At 37.3% G+C, this 25,105-nt stretch overlaps 1 long non-coding RNA gene across 2 annotated transcripts in view; it reads right to left on the reverse strand.

Moving 5' to 3' along the window:
- Positions 1–2,581: 2,581 nt before the first annotated feature.
- LOC125175611 (uncharacterized) overlaps positions 2,582–25,105 on the reverse strand; it is a 63,269-nt gene continuing 40,745 nt past the window's right edge. For both annotated transcript variants that reach the window (XR_007155900.1, XR_007155899.1), the window contains 2 exons: positions 18,858–19,011; positions 2,582–2,609 (listed from right to left, as the gene is read on the reverse strand). This is a non-coding gene — a long non-coding RNA (uncharacterized LOC125175611). The remainder of the gene's footprint in view (positions 2,610–18,857; positions 19,012–25,105) is intronic.

Below are 25,105 nucleotides of genomic sequence, written 5' to 3' on the forward strand. Positions count from 1 at the left end.
GAGCCCCACATCTGGCTCTGTGCTGATGGTGTGGAGCCTGCTTGGAATTCTCTCCCCTCCCCCCTCTCTCTCTGCCCCTTCCACATTTGTGCACGCTCTTTCTCTCAAAATAAGTAAACTTAAAAAAAAAAATAAAACAATACCAAAAATCCATTCACTGAAACAGAAGACAACACTGTACCATTCTAAGGTGGAGAAGCACAAATTTAATTAATCAAAACCTTAGTTGGGAGAAGTTTGTATCCTACACTTGACAAATAAAACAAACTGTAATCATGGATTTATTTTTTAAGCCCCTCCACAGAAGCCATATAAGTCATTTACTGTGATCAGTCCATAGTGAGATTAATCTTCTGCACCTTCTTCATTTGCTGCAGTGCATGTTCAATAAATATTGATGTTCAGAATACTGATGCAAAAGTACTGCCAGCTAAGCACCATCAAAGGAAGGCTCAAGGATCCATGAGTCCAGAGAGTAAATAAAGTAGAATAACTCATTATATTAGCATCTACTTGATTAAGGGGTCTAATTCTTTGATTGTTCTCCTTCAGAACAGGTGAAGTGGAGATTGTACACATTTCCAGATGAAAAACATCCAGACCAAAAGCCAGGGGATTCATCCAGATTAAATACCTATGCTGATTTAATTAATCAACTAAATGCCAAATATCCATATTGTAGTATGAGTGGTTTCAGGCTAGGTCTTTGGGTTTAAGATGCATTCTGTGTCCTTCCTTGGCCTCTGAAAGATAGGAGGTAGTGGAAAGTGGGCAAATACAACTTTTCTTCTTTTCCTAGCAAGATGTTTCTTTCCTGTTTTCATCTTAGAAGCTGTTTTAGGAAACTTTATGCATTATATTTTCTAAGGCTAAAGCAAATGGCTACATTCTATTTTTATTGTTATTGTTTATTTATTTTTGAGAGAGAGACACACAGAGTGTGAGCAGGAGAAGGGGAGAGGGAGGTAGATAGAGTCTGAAGCAGACTCTAGGCTCTGAGCTGTCAGCACAGAGCCTGACGCAGGGCTTGAACTCACAGACTGTGAGATCATGACCTGAGCTGAAGTTGGACGCTTAACCGATTAAGCCAACCAGGTGCCCTGGTTGCATTCTATTTTTTGACAGCTTTTGGTTTTCATACTGTAATTGACAAAAAAAAAAAAAGCAAAGAAAGATGTGACTCTACAACCCAAGTGGAAGTTTCCCTCTAGTATCTGAATAACTCAAGAGTGAATGCCGGTGAGCCTCTGGTTCCCAGTCCTAGCCCAACGTCATATGTTCTTTAGTTCTGTGAACTTGAGTTAACATAGCATTATGCAAGGTTATCATTGTTCCTATGGATATGTTTATATATTTTTTGTTTGTTTGTCTATTTGTTTGTTTGTTTATCACTGTTTTAAAAATTCACAAGTTGGGGAGCCTGGGTTCCTCAGTCAGGTAAGTATCCAACTCTTGATTTTGGCTCAGGTCATGATCCCATGGTTTGTGGGTTCCAGCCCTGCATCAGGCTCCACTTTGGCAGTGCAGATCCTGCTTGAGATTCTCTCTCCCTCTCTCTCCCTCAATCAAATTAAATATATGAGCTTTAAAAAAATTAAAAATCCACAAGTTATTTTATTTTGTGACCAAAAAAATTATACTCTAGAAAGGAAATCGGTAAGTTGGTTTGAAATTCTCAGAGGGGAAAAAAATGTGATATGAAATTGAGTTGTGATTTGAAAAAGTGTCAGGTAGCATGCACTGAAGCTAATTAATGAACCAACAGATAGACCAGGTTCTAAAATGAGTAGGTGAATGTTTTTAAACAGCAAAAAGATTATGTTGAATAGAAACTGGACTTAAGTAGATAGCTTAAAAAAATTTTTTTTTAATTTTATTAAATTTATTTATTTATTTTGAGAGAGAGAGAGAGAGAGAGAGAGAGAAAGAACGTGTGTGCATGCATGAGCAGGTGAGGGGCAGAGAGAAAGAATCCCAAGCAGGCTCCATATTATCAGTGAAGAGCCTGATTGGGGCTCCATCTCATGAACTGAGAGATAATGATCTGAGTTGAGATCAAGAGTTGGATGCTTAACTGACTGAGCCATCCAGGAGCCCATCCTTGTTTTTTCTTTTTTTTTTTTCTTTTTTGTTTTGTTTTGTTTTGTTTTGTTTTGTTTTAAGCATGGGAAGTAGAACATTAAATTTAAAAAAGATATAACTGGCAGCAAGAAGAATGCTACTGAAAAATTTATTGAAAAGTTGACTTAGATAATACATGGTGATTTCAATAATCTAAAGGAATTTGTTGTAAAACAACAACAACAACAACAACAACAACAACAAAAACAAGGAATATGGCAATCACGGTTTTTAGCTTTTGAAGCCAAACCATTTTATTTTCAAGAGAGATCTCGCTAAAGTACTATTCTCTGTTCACATAAATGCCCAAAGAGTGAAATAAAAGAAAAAAAACATGTATTAAGAGTATGTAATAATGCAAAATGCAAGTTTGAATTTTGTTTTGAGAGTCTACAAGTCCAGGCTAATTAGGTACTTCAATGTTAGTTCCAGAAGGGGGATACTACTGATAAGGAAGAAACTTAACTAGAGTCATCATGCCGAGCTGCCTGTCTTAATGATACAGAAATCAACCATATTAAACACATCATTTAAAAAGAAAGTTTTCCTACATCAACTATCAGTCCTGGAGGCTAAAACTTGTTAATTCCATCTAGTGCTAGAAAAATGTTGAGAAATCTACAAAGTGTGACAGCAGCCTCCTTTGCATACTATCACTTCCTTCTTTATTCCTGTTGTCGCGCGCATTGTCAATGGACAGTGCTGATGCTGCCACTATGACAAATGGAACACAGCCCATTTATCTGGGATGATCCCTTCTCGTTAAGGATCTTTTATATCAGGGATAAGTAATGGTAAATAGGAAAGGAGACCAGACCACCCCAAAGATGGCCAAGGAGCTTAGACCTCAGCTTTGAGCCCGACTGCTAGACAGAAGAGCTGTGGATTTTGGAAAGTTGTTAAAACTATAGTTTGCCTGTCTCTAAAGTGGGTATAATGACAGTACATGCCCTTAGGGTTAATGAGAGGACTAAATATATTAAGATATGAAAGCACTTAGCAAGGCACCAGTCATGCTGTAAGTGTTATACGTATTACCTATTATTATAGTTACCATCATTATTATAAGAACTTGAGAAAGCCGTTATGAAAAATAGAATATAATATTCTATCCATATTAAATGATAGGTAATAGTATAACTTTTTATATCAGCTCCCTACAATGCAATAATGACAACATTCATTATGGATGAATTCCAACAAAACTAAGAACTCAAAACCAATGCAAATAGATGTTTTCTCTAATTAGAAATTTCTCTTTCTCATGGTGTTGATACTAGCTATCCCTCATTTATTCACTCAGCAAATATGTGTTAATCATTTAATGTATGCCAAGCATTAGGCTAGACATAGGGAATATCATAATGAACAAACTACCTGAAAGAATGGACCCCTTTGTCAGCTGACAGGTAATATTTACCATGGAGAACATGGTTCATGGGATTAAATATGTCTAGATTTCTATAATATGGATCTGGGGTAAATGTAAATGCGTAAGTGCCTGGATACTGAAAACTGAAGGTACCTGAAAGTGGGAAAGGATGTCACTTAGGGAGGTAGGAGGAGCCTGAAAGTAGGCTTCATTATTTCAAAAATGTGCTCAGACCTGTACCACAGAGAGGGGTAAACTTCTCCTTTTCTGTTCTCTCTTTCTTCTCTTTTAAAAATTTTTTATCAATTAAATTAATTTTATTTTATTTATTTGGGGGGCCGGGAGAGAGGCAGTGAGAAAGAGAGAAGCCCAAGCAGGCTTTACATGGTCAATGAGGGGTTCGAACTCACAAACTGAGATCATGACCTGAGCCAAAATTAAGAGTCTGATGCTTAACTGACTAAGCCACCCGGCCTCTTTCTTCTCTTTTGTTATTCACCCTGGAAATCTTTTGTGACTATGATTCCTATGGTTCTGGACTAAATAGATGGACCATATAGGCATACAGAGAATCCCTGAGAGTTCTAACTATGATGTAGAACTTTATTTCTATTAAGAGTGTTAATGCTTTAGACAACCTACTTGCAAATAAAATTTTTTGGAGCACAATCCTTTTGTCTATTGGAGCCTGTGTTTTTATTACTGTTGTGTAATTTTCTGGTTCTGATAATGAGTGTCATGAATGCAGGAGAATAAATATTGATGTTTTCATTTTCTTTATTTGTCCTACACTCATCTTTTTTTCCTTGTATAGTTATTACATAGGTTAAAGATGTTAACTTTATTTTCAACAGTGAAATCCAAAATGACTTCAGGGAGAACAAAGGGGACAGATGGGTGGTTTATACTTGAAAAGAGATTAATTTGCATGGTTTAAAATTGAGTGAAGAGATTTGCACCTAAACAAAACGAGAAAATAAAAGAGTGGAACATGGTCTTTTCCTTTCCCCATAATTTGCTACCACTATGGTCAGTGCATGGCAATATTTTCAAATATAATCCTCGTCTCATTCAAAAGAAAAATGCCAAGTGAGAAATGAAACACAAAATTCAATTTGTTATTCTGGGCAAAAAAGTTTTCTGGACAATTCTAATTAGCAAATTTGCTTTGATTTTTTTCTTTCCTGTATTAATGAACAATGTTGTGATTCTACAGTTTGTCTTTACCTGTTTCTACCACTCTCTGAAATGATAACTCAAATTACTAACAACAAAAATACTGTGTCGTTTCTGTAAACAAACCAAATAAACATCACAAAGCGCTCAATTCATGATGCTAAAATAATGATGTCTGACAAAGCAGCAGTACTTAATGGCCATTGTCTTCTAGCTACACTGAACGAAAGCGCCAACGTAGTAAAATCAAGCTGTCTTACATAAGAACCTATCTTAGAAGTTCTTAGTATTTTCCTGGTGCCCTTTGGCATTTTGGTTTCTGCCAGTAGCTCTATCCTCACCATATAGCTCTGAACTAATTTCGTGAAAGACGCTGAGCTCTCATAGATGTCTTTTTGTGTACTTGCTTCCAAAACACACATATTATCATTGCAAAATTTTGTATGTCCAGATGTCTCTTACACTTTCCCTTTGATTATAGCTTAAGGGTTGGGAAACTTGCAGAAATGAGGTGCCACGCTCCAATCACCATCCCTGTTCTTCTGGCGTCTGAGGGGGAGAGAGTGACAGCAAGCTGAACTAGATAACCAGTCTGTTCAAACATATCTACTTTTCTAGAGATCTATGCATGCTCGTCACCCTAATCAATGGAGTCAGAGATTCTTTCCTCCTAAAAGCTGACGTGAACACTTACGAATTGAGATTTGGTGGGAAGGGAAGGAGGGACAAGTGTGTGTGCGCGCGTGCGTGCGTACGTGGGTGAGTGTGTGTGTGTGCATGTATTTGTGTGCGTACACACCGCACTGGAGGTATTTAATAGCTAGAAGATGGTGTTAAGGTATGAGATCATTTGAGTCGAGAGAAAGTATGTACCTGATGACAGGAGATGGGCCAAGAAAAGAGGTATAGAGTGCCAGTGACCAGTTATACCCTTGATCTCAGCCCTAGGGCCAGTAACAACTTTGAAAGCCACTGAAAGAAGGCGTATCCTCCTCATCAGAATTGTTCTAACATATTTTTTTTGGAATATACCCCAGAGGGTATAGAATATGAATAGAAACTGTGTTTTGCCATTGCCAAATAAAATAGCTAAAATGCTCTTCTTGACAAGATGGAAATAATCAAATAATCACATTTGATTGGTTCTAAATGAACCGACTGTTTTGCATGGTGTACATTAATATTTATAATCTATGGTACCAGACGTCTGTATAAAATGTGATGAACTACTTATTAGCTATGTACTGACTTTCCCCATGATCTCATCTTCATGCTCGGACTGAAATTCTCCAGCTGTGACTTACAGAAACGCTTGCTCATGTGCTGTGTCACTCTCACTCCTTGTTTTCCACAAGTATTGACGAAGCACCTACGGCGTTTTAAGGCAGATAGTCAGCACTAAAGATACAGTAATGAACCGGGTGCCTTTTAAAAATTTATAGTCTGTGGAAGGCAGGTATTAAACCGATGTTACACTGATGGAATTATTCAGTAGTCATTTTGCCGGGCCCAAAGAAACAAATTTGAAGTGCTGTAAGAACATGGAACATTGGGAGATAAACCTAGTCTGGGGAGCCAAGGAAGACCTTCCTGGCAGGGGTCAGAGGGTGAGGTGGGGCACTAATGGTCTCAGGGGAGGGTAACTTGGTTGAAGATCGTGATGCATTAAAAAAAAAAAAACTTTTAATTTTAAAATAATTATAGACTACAAGAAGTTGCAAAAGAGGACATAAAGTACTCTGAGCCTTCCACCAGTCTCCCACAATGGGGATATCTTGTACGACTGTAGTATAATGTCAAAACCAGAAAATTGACATTGGTATTAACTACACTACAGTCCTTCCTTACTCAGTGTTCACCAATTTTTTACATGTGCTAATGTATATGGGTGTATAGCTTTATGTGATTTGCCCCCATATAAAGATTTGTGTGACCACCACCACAACCGGTGTGGAAGTGCTCTATCATCACAAGGATTCTCCCCTATACTTTCCCTTTAAAGCCTTACCAATGCCTCACCCTTGTCTCTGTTCCCTGGTAACCACTAATCTGTCTTCTCTATAATTGTCTCATTTTGAGAATGTTATACAAATGGAAATCTGTATGTATGCAATCTTTTTGAGATGGGCTTTTTTCACTAGTCATGAGGCCCTTAAGACCCATCCAAGTTGTTGTGTGTACCAATAGTTTGTTCCTTTTAATTGCTGAATAGTATTCCATTGAATGGATGTATCAGAGTTCGCTTAGCTGTGAATTCACTGAAGGACATTCAGGTTACTTTCAGTTTAGGGCTGTTATAAATGAAGCCTCTATGAACATTTGTGTATCCTACTGCATTTTGAGGAATGAGAAAAAGGCTGTCATGCCTCTATCACAAAATGGGGCCTGTTAGGAACCCAATTATGCAAAGCCACAAATCCTTTCTGGACATGGTCTATGAAAGTACAAAAATGAATGAATAAATAAGTGGAGGAAACTGAACGTAAACCCAGAGTGTTTTTAGGACTCTGACTTTTGGTGGTAGATCAGATATCCAGATGGTTGATTTGTATTTTCCATATTTTTAAATCTAATTGTTTGAACATAATGAAGTGGTCAGATTTGAATACTAGTTTACAGATGGATGGGGTGTACTCTATACTTGAGATAGCTAATTAAGACATAATCTCTAAAAACAGGCTTATAAAAACTTCTCATCCCTCTGTTCACTGAGGAAAAAAAAACCTTATATTTAGCAAAAGAAGTTTTATTGGAAGCACCAAATTGAAAACTGTCAGCTCAGATTCTGTAACCTAAGGAGGATTCTGCCTAGTGGTATGTTGACTAAGAATGTAGAAAAACAAATTGAAAAAGCTCATGTATACTGAGTTTTCTTTAAATCAGCAGGTGTAGCATAATGGGTTGTGAGAATTATGATCAAACCAAAGGTCTGCAGAGAGCGGATGTTCTCCTGCCAGAGGAAATATGGTTTTGAAAATTAAAAATGTTACCTGCTTCATTGGCATTCACTTTCTTGATAATATTTAATTCAGTAAGTTTGAGGGAGGAGGTAGGTACCACTCAAAGGTTTGAGTTCCACTTAATGTGAGATGAAGGAGAAAATCACCAAGGAGATTTTAGAATCAAATCGGCCCTGTCCAACTTAATGCAGTTTGTCAAAACAGTTGTTTCTAGCAGATGTTTTGCTCATCTGAACCCCTGGGTCTCTGCCTGATGATTTCCTATCCCTATATTGCAACTTTGTCTCCTCTTTGCCAACCTGAATTCTACCAGTCCTTTCACAGTATAGTCTAAGCTCATCCTCTGAAACCTGCATTGAAATGATATCTTCCCTCACTGGTTTCCTGCTGAAGTTCCAGGATCACACGGGTTTATACTCAATGGCTGTCAAATCATTGCATGTCTTAGTCGCATATGCCCAACCAAATTAATCCATTTAAATATAAAAGTAAAATAACAAAATGTAAAGTTTGGAAAATGGGAAGGAGGGTGGAATAGGAAGATGTATAATATTATCACTCAGACAGTCCCTTTCAAAAGTCTTTTGATGTAATGGGGATGCTCAATGTTTGGAAGGGTGAAGTGAAACAAACATGCTAATACACTCTTCATAGGTATTTTAATTGGAATTAGTCTTTCAGGAAAGCCATTTGAGCACTTAAAAAATTCTATGTCCATGGACCCAAGAAACCCACTTCTATGAATGTTTGCTAAGATAATCATTAGAGATATAGACAAAAAAGTTACATATAATATTATTCTTGGCAGTAATGTGATATAGAAACATGGAAATAACCTAAAAGGGAATTGCAAATTAAAAATGTCTTTGAAAACATTAAAAAATAATCTAATGTTTATTTATTTTTGAGAGAGAGAGAGAGAGAGAGAGAGAGGCAGACTGCAAGTGGGAGAGGGGTAGGGACAGAGGGAGACACAGAATCTGGAAGCAGGCTCCAGGCTCCAAGCTGTCAGCACAGAGCCCAATGTGGGGCTGGCACCCATGAACTGTGAGATCATGACCTGAGCTGAAGTCGGTCGCTTAACCGACTGAGCCTCCCAGGAGCCCCTAAAATTAAGTATTTGAAGAACATTTAATGACTTGAGAAAATGCTCATGTTGTAATAAAAAATGGGAATACAGAGGACACAGAACATTATGTACCATGTTCAAATCAGACCTAATCAGACCTTTCTTTCTCCTCGTGTCTGCCTTCTTTCAGCATTTTGCAATAAATATTTTGCATCTGGGAAGACTAGGGATTGCTTTGGAAATTCACATCCTGGTTTCCAAATCTAACATGCATCACTGATTAATTCCAAATAATTGGAACAAAAATACATTTAACACTAAACACATGAAATCTAAAAACTAAAGAGAACAGAAGTTAATCTGTCAGATATTCATTATGCCTGTCAGTTATTACTGTGCTAGTTAGAAGAGACTTCCATTGATTAAATGAAGAAGCAACGAGTTTTATTGTACCATGGTCTACATTGTATGTAAAGTCACATTATACATTATACTTGCATGTTGCCTTGGAAATAATACTGCACCTGTAGTGGAGTCTTAGTTTAGCTCTTGCTCTGTGTAGACATAGTTGTGTGTGACAATGGAAAGATTTTTCTTTCTGGATCTTGGTCTCCTCATCTGTGAAATGAATGTTGGTCATTTCCCAAAGGGAGTGTGTGTGTGTGTGTGTGTGTGTGTGTGTTGAAGTTAATAAGATGAACGTTTTCAATAACAGATGAGAAATTTGAAGTGTATCACCTCTAATGACTCAAACATTTTTGACTGTGTGATTTCAAGCTATATATTTGCCTCCTGCTATATTGTTTATTTCTTTGTAACCGGTGGCATTTCTTGTACTGAATTCCTTCCAGGTGCCTTAATGAGCACAAATACTTGTGGAAAGATGAAGTGCTATCACACTGGCAAAGGTTTAAACGTTTGAAAATACCCAGTGTTGTAAAGGGTGTGAGGAAAACAGGCATTGTCGAATTCTGTGGTTGGAAATGTAGATTGATTTTGGAGGGCAGTTAGGCAAATTTAAAATGTATATACCCTCCGGTTAGCCGTTCTACTGCTAAGAAGATCCTACAATTATACTTGTAAATGTAGAAAGATTAATATAGAAGGATTTTTTTTGAAACATTCTTTATAATGGAGAAAAATACATATGACTCAAAATGAGTACTGGATATATAAAGCATGGTGCAGCCATACAATGGAAAACTACCTAGCCATTCAAAAGAATGTGTTGGATCTGTATGTCCTGAAATGAAAAGATGTGTAAGACATTATAGTAATTGAAAATAGCAAATTGAAGAGAAATCTGTACAGTGTGACCTGTTGTAAAAAGAAATCTGTGTTTTCATAGATTTGAATGGAAAAATTTGGGGAGGTTGATAAGAGATTGTTAGGAGCAGTTGCCTCTAGGGAACGGGCTTGGAGGCTATGTTTTGTTCTTATGTACTGCATAAATCATTTTCCATGAATATGCATTGTTCCTATAATAATAGAAGAGCAATTTTCACTCACAAGATTAATAAAGAAATCAACAAAGCTGCAATGATCATTGTTGTGTTAGATCTACTTCTCTCTTTTACACTATTTTATTTGGGGAGACTCTCAGAAATGTACTACTAGCTCATTGGATACAAAAAGTTACACATCAGATTGTTTTCCAAAGATTTGTGCCAGTTTAAGATACTACCAGCACCATACAAGAGTAACAGAGTAATAGTTTTGCTAGTATTATCTGTAAAACAATTGTTTTTTAAATTTAAAATGCAAATTTAAAATTTAATTATTACTTTAATTTATTGCCATTTTGTACTACACCTTTTCTGGTTTATTTTATTGCTGATAATTTATGCTAAGGAAGAATCTTAAATACAAACAATAACAGCAACAAACAAACAAACGTTATGACAATTTAAAAAAAAATTTTTTTTCAACGTTTATTTATTTTTGGGACAGAGAGAGACAGAGCATGAACGGGGGAGGGGCAGAGAGAGAGGGAGACAGAATAGGAAACAGGCTCCAGGCTCTGAGCCATCAGCCCAGAGCCTGACGCGGGGCTCGAACTCACGGACCACGAGATCGTGACCTGGCTGAGGTCGGACGCTTAACCGACTGCGCCACCCAGGCGCCCCATGGCAATTTTTATTATAGAAATATCTGTAGTAGTGAAAACTTAATAACGACTTAAAATCCATGAGAAACAGTTAATTATGGTGGACCACTTCATACCAAGGAATAGTTTTTAACCATATATGACAATAATATAACAACGCAGAAGTAGGTTATACTTACAATGTTTGGAAATGAAAAAGCTAACATATATAATTACAAAGTTATTGGAACTCCATAAGGATTATATATCCATTCATAGAATAAACAAAGGAAGGAAAGTCATTAAAATGGTAAATTGGGATAAATTTCATTAAATGGTAACAGAGGACATTTTATTCTCTTTAGTATTTGCTAACTTTTTTCTTTAATTAGTACATATGTATATATTTTTTAAAACTCGGGAAATTACTTGACAGAGTTATTTTTAGAATTAAATTAAAAAGAGACTATGTGAGCGTCTATTGGCACAGGGTCAAAGTTGGTACTCAATAAAGGTTAATGTTCCTTCCATATCTGCTGCTACAAAATAGATAATTATACATTCTATGCTTTTATATGTTGGGGAAACCAAAATTTTCTGTCTTAAAAGTGAAGATACACTCCTGTTATTGCCTTCCTATCCTCTTTTCTCAGCCATAATGGTAATTTTATACACAACTACAATGAAATAAAACAAAACAAAACAAACAAAAAGCAAAAACAAAAAAACCCCACAAAACTTCTCCAAAGAATGCAGAAAAATGCAAGGTAGAGTATGTATTGCTCCAGAAAACTTGCAAGGTATAAAAAAGAGAAAAGTTTATGTTGACAGTCCCACCATAGGTGAGGAGGAAATCAATGATCTGGATACCTACTATTTTGATAGATGAATGAAAACACAATTTCTCTTTCCTCAATAAAAGGCATGGGAAGTGATATTTGAGTGAATGCCATATACTGACCCATGAAATTGAGAATTGTATCAAAAATTGTTAAGACCAAACTAGCTTCAATTTTGTATTTATTTATCAAAATTAGCAACAGAGGTATTAAGTTTGTCTAATATTAAAATTATTTTGACTCAGAAATTTGCAGTTATTTCTCTAAAATATGTAAGCAGTGAATCATGGGAATCTACCCCCAAAACCGAGACACACTGTATACACTGCATGTTAGCCAACTTGGCAATAAATTATATTAAAAAAATAAAAACATTAAAGAAAGATTAAAAAAATAAAAAAATAAGCAGAACTGCAACATGAAGCAAAAAATTGTATTGGGGGTAGGACTGAAGATAGGAAGACTTGGAGGGGGGCTGTTGAATAGGGACAGCCCTTCCAAATATATATGACAATGAAAGAAATTGATGAACAGTGAGATAAAGTCTGAAGCTCTTCATCTACAACATAGTTAACTTGTCTAGGAAAAATTAAGGGATAGCCTATCTGAATCCATGCATATTCCCTTTGTTGAGAAGTTGATATAGAAAATCTGAAACTTGCCATTGCAATTTAAGGGATGATTGAGCTCTAAAAAGATGCACCACAACATCAACCAACTACACACTCCATATATTTTCTTTAATTCATTAGCAGTAAACCATTTGTGGCATAAGCACTTCTTCCCGTGTTCCAAATGTCCACACCGCTTTCTTTACCTTGTTTCCTATCATTTTGTATACAGTATGCAAATGTACTAAAATTGAAATATGGCTTAGCAATTTGCAACACTATAAAACCCTAAAATATAAAATATGACTGCTAAATATTTTGATTTAATGGGCCTGGTGTTGTACTACATATTTATTTTAACTCACTCTTAAAATGTCAAATGAAACTCAAAAATCTGTTTTAGTTCCAAAATGTAGAACTATTAATTTTATGGCCTAATATCTGATTCAATTTAACTACGCTTCTAAGAGTGTATAGATTCCAAGCATTAGACGGACTGACTGTTTAATTCCATCATTTTAAGTGCAATTGAGCCCCATCTTGCCAAATATGATAATATCTTGGAGGAGGGACGGGGGAGGACTGAAACAATAGATGTTTGAAGGCTCTGTGCATTTATCTCCTCTGCTTGGGAGGTTAACCAAAACGTGTTAACATCTCCAGTATCCACATTCTGGGTTAGATAATACCCAAGGAAAAAGGAGAAGTTTTCAGGGATTTCTTTTGTCCTGATAAAACCATATAAGTGTCAATAGACTTCCAGAATTAAAAAGAATGCCTGCACAACCAGGGATAGGCTGTCTGGGCGGGCTCCGAGGCTGTCTGGGCGGGCTCCGAGGCTGTCTAACTTCTAGTGAACAGTTCTGAGACTATTTCCCAATGGCCAGCTTTTGAGGTAATGCCATTCTTAGTCTGAGAAAAAAAAGGGCACAGACAGGCTTATGCTCATGGCCGTCGAGAATCCTGCTGACTGGTTCATTAAACAGAACTGGCAACTGACTCCTAAGATAAAAGTTCTTGATGGCTTTCCAAGCAGGAGGAAGGGCGTTGAGTGACACATATAAATATATAAGGGAAAAGAAGGGTGAGCTGGAATGGCAGTGACCTTTTTGTGAAAGGTTTACGGAAGAGGTACTGGTTATAAGACCTTCGACTGCATTTTGGAGAATTTATTCACCACTAGACCAATGGTAAGACTTTGGGAAGAAGGAGATGTCGGATACCCTTTATAAATATGTGGTGAAACTTTTGAAAATAGTGTGGTCTTAGAAGTGAGTCGCTACACTGGACTACTGCGTGTTCTTTTTCTAAGTTCTACTACTGGCTTTGTGTGAGACTTTGGGAAAATTTCTTGAGGACTCTTTTTAATAGGAATAACTACTTCCATTATTTTATCTATGCATATTCTGTGACTATCTATTGGCCAAATAAGTATTTGCTGATTTACATTATGCATATAATAAAATATCTAAGTTCTTCAGAAGAAACATAGAATTCAAACAAGTGGTAGCTTGTTTAGCTTTTTTTTTAACATATAATTGGATAACTTCTATGTAGTGACTGCCATTTTCAAATGTATTTTTTTCCAGAATAAATGTATCTTAAAATCTACATGATGATAATTTATCCCAATCTCCCCTCGTCCAATTTTTGTATCAACTACATAATAAAAAACATTTTAATTAGAGATTTGAGTAGATAAAAGTATTACAATAGGCCCCAGCTCCTTTCAGGTTTAAACAAGAAAAAAAAAATCAATGTAAGTTGTTAGCATTATAAATGTTTGGAACGCATCTATAGCAAAGATCTACAGGAATTTTTGCTAAAAAAGTTGAAGTATGATGTTCAAAAGTCAATTTTCTGTGGAGATAATAGTAATACCAATAAGTATTTCAATCATTACTGGAATGGTAGTATTTTATTGTTACTTAATAAAATTTAATCTTCATTACTCTCACCAATTTTTGCAAACATTTCAGCTCCTTTCACTAAAAAGCATCACACTTGTATAAGTATCATGATGTTATTATCTTACTATTAAGTATATGTATGAAATATACTTATATACTATTAAGTATATACTATTAAGTATATTAAGTATATACTTATATGCTATATAAGTATACTTATATACTATTAAGTCATATGTATGAAATCATGTCTTTAAAATTATCCTTATTCTTTTTTATTTTTATTTTTTTTTCAACGTTTATTTATTTTTGGGACAGAGAGAGACAGAGCATGAACGGGGGAGGGGCAGAGAGAGAGGGAGACACTGAATCGGAAACAGGCTCCAGGCTCTGAGCCATCGGCCCAGAGCCTGACGCGGGGCTCGAACTCACAGACCGCGAGATGGTGACTTGGCTGAAGTCGGACACTTAACCGACTGCGCCACCCAGGCGCCCCCAAATTATCCTTATTCTTAAAAGGATAATTTAAAATGATTTCTAATTGTTTTTACAAATTCAAATGTTTTCTATTTTACTTAAATATGTTAATAAGGGCTTTAATCTTTTGTAACTTAAAGAAAAAACAGTGATTACGTTGTATGTTTGAGCCCCTTTGGACAGTGGTTGTAACATGCTTTTCTATTTTGCTCTAACTATGGAAAAATGTCTGACTTAATAAATTGAATTTTAAATGATTCTTATGGAGCATTTATATAACAACTCTAAGATGACTATAATAGAGCCAAAAAGTAATTAAAGCTTCATAAATGCATAGTGACATGATCCAATCAGTCATTTACATTTGGGTAGTTCAAAGTCAGAGGACCTGGGAAAGCCTTAATTCATATGAGAAGAGCAAAAAGAAAGAATAATAGGAAAATAAGAAGACAGTGTTAGGGAATTAAATTAATGTTAATAGACAGATATGGATAAAGGAACAGCTTTAATATTAATTTTCCTCTTAAGACAGAAAGAATATGAGAAGTATAATGTTTATAAAATATTTATGACAAGAGCAATTTTCTTTTGATAAGAACAATAAAGACCTAAAAGAAATTAAGATAACAGGTCTCACCATATCAAAACCATGACAACTCATTTAATATCTATGTGAGCAGATGTTTTCATCAAGTTTTAGATAAAATTAACATGCAAAATAATTTTTAAAAAGGATAATTTAGAAAAAGATTCAAATGACAGAAAGGGTTTATTTTGGGGGTGCCTGGGTGGCTCAGTTGGTTAAACATCCGACTCTCTTTTTTTTTTTTAACATTCGACTCTTGATTTTGGCTTAGGTCATGATCTAGTGGTTGGTGAGATTGAGACAGCATGCAGCCTGCTTGGGATTCTCTCTCTCTCTCTCTCTCTCTCTCCCCCACCCTCCCTCTCTCCCCCTCGCCTGCTCACTTGCATGCTTGCTCTCTCTCTCGAAATAAATAAGCATTTTAAAAAAAGAAAGTTTGTGGCGCCTGGGCGGCTCAGTCAATTGAGCGGTTGACTTTGGCTCAGGTCATGATCTCGAGGTTTGTGAGTTCCAGTCCCCACTCAGGCTTTGTGCTGACAGCTCACAGCCTGGAGCCTGCTTTGGATTCTGTGTCTCCCTCTCTCTCTGCCCCTCTCTTGGCCCCTCCCCACTCTCCTCTTTTATTTAAAAAAAATAAAAAAGACACTTCGTATTTTCTTTAATAATTGCTTTCTGAAAGAATAGGGAGCAAAGTAGAAAGAGGAATGGAGGGAGGGAGGGAGCAAAGAAGGAAGGAAGGAAAGTGGGAGAAAACCACACAACTCAGTAAGAGGGAATAAGTGCACTATGTTTCATTCTTACGAAATCCAATACTATTGAGTACCAACTTGCTTTAGGTGTATAGACAATCTCCTAATGGGCATTTCTAATTAACTCCATCATAGTCACTTCAAAGTCAGTGCATTCTAAATTGAATCCATCACCTGCCTCACTAGCTCTTGCCCCTCTATGTTCGTATTCCAGCTACTGTTTCCCAGATCTATCAAGCTAGATGCATGGTTGCACCTATGGACGCCAACCTTTGTTTCCAACACTGCTTTCTATTGCTTCGATATCAGGAGGACTACTTGGTGCACTAGCCCACTGCCTCGAATTTCATAGTCTCTGTCCATTCTCATACTGCTAAAGTGTCTATCAGTGAATTTGTTCATGCGACTCTTTTACCGAAAAACCTACTATAAGCAGAGATTGGGTAGGCCTCCACTGCCCCTGCACTTGACTTCTAGATAAAATTGGCAAAACTCTTCATCTTTCCCAATTCCATGACCACATGATCAAAACCTTCCCCAAGAGTTTTACATATGCCTGTGGGAGTTAAATTTTCAAGTTGCCTCAGCCTCAGTTAATGGTATGTGTTGTTATGTGCCTCTAACTGGGCTTCCCTCTTGATTTGCACAAGCGATAGAATAGTTATGTACATACGAGTCTGATGGGCTTAGAGATTTGGGAGAAAGACCCAAGAGTGGACTAAACCTTAACAATGCAAATCATTTCAATTGGAGCAGAGAAATAATTGTTCTTCAAAGACCCTTCATTTCCTCTTAGGTGGTGGATGTTTCCTAACATGTTTATGAACATTTTTTTTTTTTTTTGCTTGCTTGCTTATTTTTCTCTGTCTTGTTGGGTTCTCTCTTTCCCTCATTTCTCTGTTCCTAGACTCCTTCTTATCAAATAACTCTAAATTCTTCTCCTTCCATTTTTTTCAGAGTAATTCAGCTACCTCTTCCCCCAGCCTCATGCACATTAGAGCTCAACAGACTTGTTCAGCTGAGCCCGTTGAAGCACAGACAGAATGGCTATCTGATTTGCTCCTCTTCCCTTAGAAAGTGGCTGTAGTCATTCAAAGAAGAAAAAAATGGGTAAATTTAAAAAATAAATGCTGTAAAAACAAACATCGTCAGGGATTCCTGTTTCCTATAGACTCCTTAGTTTATCCCATAAGAACCTACTTTCTACCTATGTCTTCAATCTTTACTTTGATGGTACACCCTCCACTCCCCCACCCTTCTAATTCTCCAGGTTCAGGGGCTTCTCATCTTTCTTCAAACACAACAGACCTTTTGTGCAATCTATTTCTTTTTTGGGGATGTCCCATGCCACCTTTCTTTTCTTTTTTCCTTTTTTTTAATAATTAAAAATATTTATTTTATTTTTGAGAGAGAGAGAGAGAGACAGAGCGTGAGCAGGGGAGGGGGAGAGAGAGAGAGGGAGATACAGAATCTGAAGCAGGCTCCAGCCTCAGAGCTGTCAGCACAGAGCCCGACACGGGGCTTGAACTCACAAACCGTGAGATCATGGCCTGAGCCAAAGTTGGACACTTAACTGACTGAGCCACCCAGATGCCCCCCCTTTCTTTTCTTAATGAACTTCTGCTTCAAGATCCTTCTCCGGTGATTCCCCTAGGCCCTGTGCACAGATGATCTCAACCTCAGTCAGCTCTTGCATTTTAATTGTTTGAAACCATGTATCCTTCACTAGAATAGGTGCGGCTTAGGGGCTGTGTTCCAGAAAAGTAAGACGGTCCCAATATTCTACTGTTCTACCGCCTTTGTGTAAAAGTGATCAACGTGACAATATTTCTTACATATTTCATTCATAGAGTTTTATAATCAAATCTCTTCAAAGTTGTAGTATCTTTTATGTGGCATAGACCCAGATTTAATTTTCAGAACCTCAGTACCTTGAAAAATGATATGAGTTGATTTTTATCCCAATAACTCATTTTAGGTAGGAAAATTTGGCTAACACTTTTGTGTCACATCCTCCCTGTGGCTGCAGCTGCTCGAGATAGAAGACGAAGGCTGGAGGTTTGGCCCTGCCAGACCTGGTGCTGGGAGTAAAATGCCATATTCTGACCCATCAGGCCAGATGGAACTGATGGTTGCTGCTCTGGTCCAATCCTCCAATTTTACAGAAAGGGGACGGAGGCACAAGTTTAGCTGCCGTGCCTTGTGTCATCCAGCCAGTTAGAGTGTCAGGGCTTGGTCTAGAGCTCAAGTCTTTTGAGATCTAAGCTTTTGGATAAAACAGTGAGAACTATAATTGGCATCTTGAGAGAACCACTGCCTTGGAAATTTGTGTGACAGCAACTTGGTAACTTACACATTCTGGGTTAAAATCTCCATTTCTGAGGTACTGTCACTTCAAAACTGACTTGACTGGGAGCACCTGGGTGGCTCAGTCTCTTAAGCATTCATCTTCCACTCAGGTCATGATCTCATGGTTCGTGAGTCCCGTATCAGGCTCTCTTCTGTCAGTGTAGGGCCCACTTCGGATCCTCTGTCCCTCTCTCTCTCTGCCGTTCATGTTCTCTCTCTCAAAAATAAAATAAACACTAACAAAAAGCTGACTCAACTGAATTTAGCATATAAAAAGTAGAATTCAGGGGCGCCTGGGTGGCTAAGTAGGTTGAACGTCTGACTCTTGATTTTGGCTGAGGTCATGACCCCAGAGCCATGGGATAGTGTGTCAGCTTCTGTGCTGAGCGTGGAGTCTGCCTGAGATTCTCCCTCTCTCTCTCTCTGTCTCTCTCTCTCTCTCTGTCCATTTCCCCCACTTGTGCTCTATCTCTCTCTCAAAAAAAAGTAGAATTCATAAAATCCTATTTTTCCACAGATGATGTGAAATTAGGGCTTTGACAACTTTTTCACCTTGTGATTTGTTGTTTGAAGTTTACATGGATTTCACTCGAGGAAAGATATTGACCAGCAATTGCGAAGAACTGAGAAGAATGTTAACTATCTTCCGCACAGTTGTGACAATGACTTTAAGCTGAGAGGATAGCTTCCAGGTTGTTGTCCAGAGCTAAACAGGGAAAATAGTTGGTTACAAACACAAATTTGTAGATCACAAATAATTTCTTAAAGCAGATCTGTTTATTCACGAAACAGTATAGTAATGCTACAACTGCTCAAGAACGGTTGAGTGTCTCTGTACCACACCCTGTAGACAGTGTGAATTCTGCACAAAACAAGGGTCTATAATCAGTGTTTTTGGCAGACCAACCGACCCAACGTTAGAGTTATCTAGCTGAAACAAGATAAAAGCATGGATGAGCAACAAGCAAGGCAAAGTTTACCCATTAATTTCAACTAATAATAGTATGTCTTAATCTTTTAATGAGACTTTTAAAAGGTTACATACAACACACTTACAAAAAAACACACAAAGGCAGAACAAGATTTTTAACTGATGCTCAAGGGCTGAATTTAGTCAGAATTAAAGCTCAAGGAGGGAAGCTAAAAAGAATAGTTTGTTTTGAACTTAATGGGGAAAAATAGACACACACCTTTGTATCGACACTGCCTTATAAGTGCGATTTAAAAAAACAACACTGTTAAAAATCACTGGTTTGGTTGAGAAATAGATTTCTGAGTAGTCATAGGGATAAAACCAATATCGTTTGTACCCATGAATAGCTCTACCCCCAAGCAGCCTTGATAAACTGAGCAAGATCAAGGCCAGATTGTAGTCCCTTGAAGCATTGATGATAAGCACACTATGGTTAAAGGACACAAATTACCCTTGGAATCATAATGCAGGTACACTGGTTGTAAGGATAATGTGATTCAAACTAATTTCGGACTGTGCCAAGCAGGAAGAGAAAGTCCTTTGGGCATTCAAGAAGAACATTTAGACAAAGCAAAACAAGAAGGGGAATTTGTGGTTAGCAGGAAGCTGTTGCTCATTTATATTTTATTGAAGATTTAAAATGTTGGACAAAAGAATGTGGCTATAACAAGCAGAGAAAGAAATTTGGGAGGTACATAGTTTATAACAAAAGAATCAATGAGAAGAAATGATAAGCATAGGAAATTGAAAAGGTGTTCTCTTTAGTTTCCGAAAATTATTTATTTTGGAAACTCAGATGGATTAGAATTATCAACATAGACTTCTCTTGCATCTCATTATGGTGCCTTATATCACTTACTACTCTTTGATGTTAATCAAAGTGCATCCCTTATAATTATACAGATTGCTATAAAAAATCATGAGACATCACATTTTACCAAATAGGAAAAACTATTGATCTAACATGATCCATTGAATAATGTAAGGGGTCCATTTTTATTACATATTCCATCTAGCAAGATGAAAGACGTAATTGATTTTTGTAGCTTCAGATACCTAATAGTTTTAGATACATACACGATGATTTGCTAATAGACATAAATAATGCTTTAATTGTCTATATCCTCATATTACTGTGCTGGAAACTGTTTAGGATCTGTTTAATAAATATCAGGTCTTTCCTTTAGAGTTTATAATCAGAGAAATACATGAAAGGATGGACAATTTTGTAAACCACAAATACAACAGGGTTCAAACATAACTGCCTTGATCTGCTAAAAATGTAGAAGAGGTTTGCTTTTAATGGGGGGGATAAAAAGAAAATATCTGTTATTAGGAAGTAAGGTCTTAGTGCTAGCAGACTGTATTGAACAATTCCTTAGTATCTGTAGGATGTGAATTTGTGTATCTATCTATCAATCAATCTATCTATCTATCCATCCAACTATCCATCCAATGGAAGAAGATATAAATAAAATGATCATATGAGGGGGGTGGTAAGCAGACACGTGATGTATTTCAATCAAAGAGCATAGAAGAAGAGAGAAAATAGTAAGACATTTTAAAAAATTAGAAAGAAAGACTTTGCAATTGAGCAAGAGGATCTTGGACATAACTTATAGGACAAACTTAAAAAAAAAATTCTATGGCCTCATAAAAGTCCAGCATATACAAAATGGCAGGTGAGAAAGATAACTTTGGCAGAAGAACGAAAGACTTACAGGAAGTAAATATTGTAATTTGGGATTCTGGAGAGATGAGCCTATGGTTATCCAAACAGGAGATAAAGGATTATAGAATAACCATAAGCTGAAATTAACAGTTTATTGGATTAAATTATTATTTTTCACTGAAATAACAAATTGCTTTACTTTGGTTATATCGCCTCTGAGATAATATGATTTGGTCATTAAAACGACTAAAATAAACAGACAATGGAACAGCTAATTCACTTGTCTGGACCACCTTAATGACCAAATTGAGAAACAGTACACATAATCCAGTTGTTCGTGTGGCCATCACTCAACAAATAATAATTGGCTACTCTTTGCAATACATTAGAGCAAGTAGCTACTACACAAAATGCCAATTGAACACAGAGTACTTTTTAAAATTTATTCTGTGAAAAATCCATTGGAAGAGTTGAAAAGAAGGCAAATCAGATTCAGAAAATGTCATGACTGAAAAAGCAGATTTAATTAGGAACTGGAAATAGAATTGAAAAACAACCAGGAGTCAGTGAGGAGTTTCATTTGGGAGCTTTGTATCAGCGTTCTTTACTGACACATGGATGTTGGGCTTGGGAAAAGTTAAAGGCACGCAATAAATTTCTGTTTAATACGGATTGGTCATGCGACTTGTCTTCCTGCCAGATGCAGTGTGCAGGACAGAAGTGAATATAGAAATTGATCTATTACGTACAGGCATTCATTCAACAAATATTTTTTTGATCCCGTGTTATTTTGCAAACACTGTCTAGGCACTGGGGTTCCAACGTGAATACAGCATGACCCCTGCCATCTGTGAGGCAACTGTACATGGAATAGCTAATTTGCAAAGCAATGGGGATAGCCCCATGGAAAGTGGAAGCTAAGGGAGGAGGGGGGAAAGGTCTCTAAAGCAGATGAGGTGAGAGGCAGACTAAATGAGGAAAGAGGCTCAGAAGCCAAGAAGAGAGAGTTGTGTAATTGGTTATCAGCAGTGTCAAATTCTGTACATAGGTCAAGGAGCATCGAGATGGAGAAGTGCCATTTCGTTTGGCAGGGAGCATGTTACTGGAGACCTTGGCAAGGCTAGCTTCTGGGAAGTGGCGTGGGTTAGAGCCGGACTGGATCAGGTTCAGGAGTATTTTCACTGAGGAACTGAATGCATCTGGTGCACTCTAGGAGTGGGGAGAGGAAAGGGAGGGAACAGTTGTTAGAGGGTGTGGGCATTTCTGGAGGCCCGGGGATATCTGAGACAGCAGGAACCCCCAAACACAGGCTTTCTCGTTCTATTTTGTGAAAGCTGTAGCTTTCACAAGCAATAAGGAAACAGCATTTACATCTCGAAGTAGCCTTTGTTGGGCCTGTTTGTTCTCTCCGGCAATGAGTCACTCTGTAACACTGACCCTGCCATTGAAGTCAGCAGATTCTATTTGGAGAGTGTCGGTGATTGTGGGGAAAGTTGTTTAAAAAGTTGACAAAAATGTTTACTTTCCCTGATATGTAAAGCACCTGCGTGTATTAGTTTTGATGACTGAATACTAGCTGGGAAGCATGTGAATGCTACGGTTGAGTCAAGGAAAAGGGAAGTCTCATCTCCTGAAGGAGCTACATGTACATACACTGGAAGAAGTTTACTACTTTCTATTTTGATTTCCCCTCCTTCGAAAAGAATTTTACAGAGGAAAGTGGTTCTGCAGGCACCAACGTCAATTAAAATACTAAATACTAGTTGTAGTTTCCCTACCTCTGCCAAAGGGAATCTGTCCAATGTGACCAGCCACCTGTTTGCCTTTATAAGAGCTCAAGATTGTTGCCTCGTCCAGCACACTGGACTGACACTAAATATCAGTGTGATGATGAATCAAAAGTCAACAGTGGCAGAGCTTTATTTACCAAGAAGTGACACTTGGTAAGGTCATCTCTTTTCGGGAGAACATTACATTCATTAAAGTTGAAAGATGTATTCAGAGGGTCCTTACCCCCATGTAAGGCAGGAGGTGCATGGGTTACTGATCTTTGGTGTTTCCAACTTGATCAAATATATACAGCCCAACATTCTGGCTGAAGATGTTTGAGCAGATAGCAATGACACATGGTCTGTGATGGCCTAGCCAGACACAGTGAAGGTCATAGAACTAGAAATTTAAGAATCAATTACGAAACAGGTTAAAGTTGCAGTCTACAAGAGAGTGGGTTGGGAGTCCCTAGGACCTGGGTTTTGATGACAGCTGTGTCACGTATGAACTGTGGGACATTAATCAAATGTCTTAAATTTCTAAGTCTCTATTTCCTCATCTACAAAATGCAAATAATACTAGTGTCTACCTTATATTGCTGTTTTAAGGATTAAATGACGCTAAATGCATTTTAACCCAAGACTAGACATGTAGTAAACGCTTCATAAGTAATAGCCATTATTTTACGTCAGTCAAGCATCGTCAGTTTCCCGTTGATCAGGGAAATACAAACCACTAGCATTCGGTTGAAGTATAACAGCAAGTATAAAAATGAATTTATTGTAGGAAACAGCTTATTGTGAAAATGCTGCATTTTAAAAACACTCGAGATATGCCTCAGAGAAAAATAGCACCACAGATTCAATCTAATCTAAGGGGATTGAAATGAGAGCATTTTAATCGCCACATCGAACCCGGGAAGAAATCCTAAAGTTATAAAAGTTTGATTCACTTCTAAAATTTAATACGATTCTGATTTTGCTAACATTAAAAAATAAAATTGTCTCTATTAAATGTAGAAATTAGCTTTATTATACATATAAAGAGCCTCAGCACTCTTGTTCAAATTAATAGTAAAAAATTATTCCAATTAGGTTCTATGGGACATATTAGCAATATTCAGATAACAATCAGTGCCCTTCTCTCCACGTATAAAATGCCCTACTCCATTTTTAGAATAACTTGATGGCTGAAGCTCTTTGCTACATTATCTCTTTTATGGTCCCTAGTTTGCCATTTAGTAGGGAGGCCCTAGAGCCCTCTCTGCCATCAGTCAGAGCCAGACCTTCCGCCAGTTCTGAGACCCCATGTTTAATCAAAATGCCCTGGCTCACCAACCCCTGTTCACATTATTCATTTTTCCCATTCTTCGGGGAACTTTGCCAGTTTGAGATATGTCATTCTATCTGCAAATAGAACACAGAGAGAAAATCTGAACGTTATAAAGAACGGAGAGACGGTCAATTGCTAAAGCACTTTGAATCTTAGTGAACACTGTGGTTAAATTATACCCTTAAGGAGAACCCAGAAATTCATCCTGCTAGCTCTCAACTTGGCCGGCTGAGGAAAAAGTGAACCCTGCCCTCTACCAAGTATAAACTCGATTTTTTTTTTCCCCAGGTGAGAAAAAACAAAAACAAAAACTGTAAAGGCAAAGTAGTGTGGAGAACAGGCCACTTACTGGGGTAGGTTGACTGAAATTCCACTGGACAAACGTTTCTTAGCCTCTATACCCCAAAGGAACCTCCCCCTCCCTTTGTTTCCTACTTGTTTTGCCCCTTGTGTTCATATGTTCTCAGGTTATGAGCTGTCAGAGGGTAGCATGTTTAGGTCTTCATTAGAGCTACATATCATGAAGACAGGCTCTCTTTCTCTGGATCTCCTCAGAGCTGAAGCCAGACCTCAGTCTCCCCTAAGAGTCCTGAAGTCTGGGAGACAGGAAAGAGGGAAGGGGGAAGGGAATTTGGGGTTCTGCTTTTTGCCTTTGTCAACCTCCTGTAAGTCATTCAGCCTCACTGGCAGTTATTCTTTTGTATGATGAAGGTAATTATAGATACCGGTTTGAAAAGTCCTTTGATATCCTCAGATAAAAGAGGCTTTAAAAGGGCAGAGGATAATTATTATTAGCAGCTCAATGATTCTTAGGTTTTTCCATATTCAGCTTCCTCCAGGGAAGCCAAATCCATCAAAATAAAACCATTTTGAGAGAAAAGGTACAATACAAAACTATTTAAACAAGGAAAATGACTTCAAAAAGATGAGCCAAATGAAACATAAAAGTGAAATAAAAAATTAAAGCAATGACATACTTCTAAAGAAATCTCTGCGCTATTGTTCAAGAATGAACTTAACATCACACAGGAGTTGTGGCAGTAATAATGGCAT

The sequence above is a fragment of the Prionailurus viverrinus genome, chromosome C2 (assembly GCF_022837055.1).
Source record: "Prionailurus viverrinus isolate Anna chromosome C2, UM_Priviv_1.0, whole genome shotgun sequence".
Classification (NCBI taxonomy): Eukaryota; Metazoa; Chordata; class Mammalia; order Carnivora; family Felidae; genus Prionailurus; species Prionailurus viverrinus.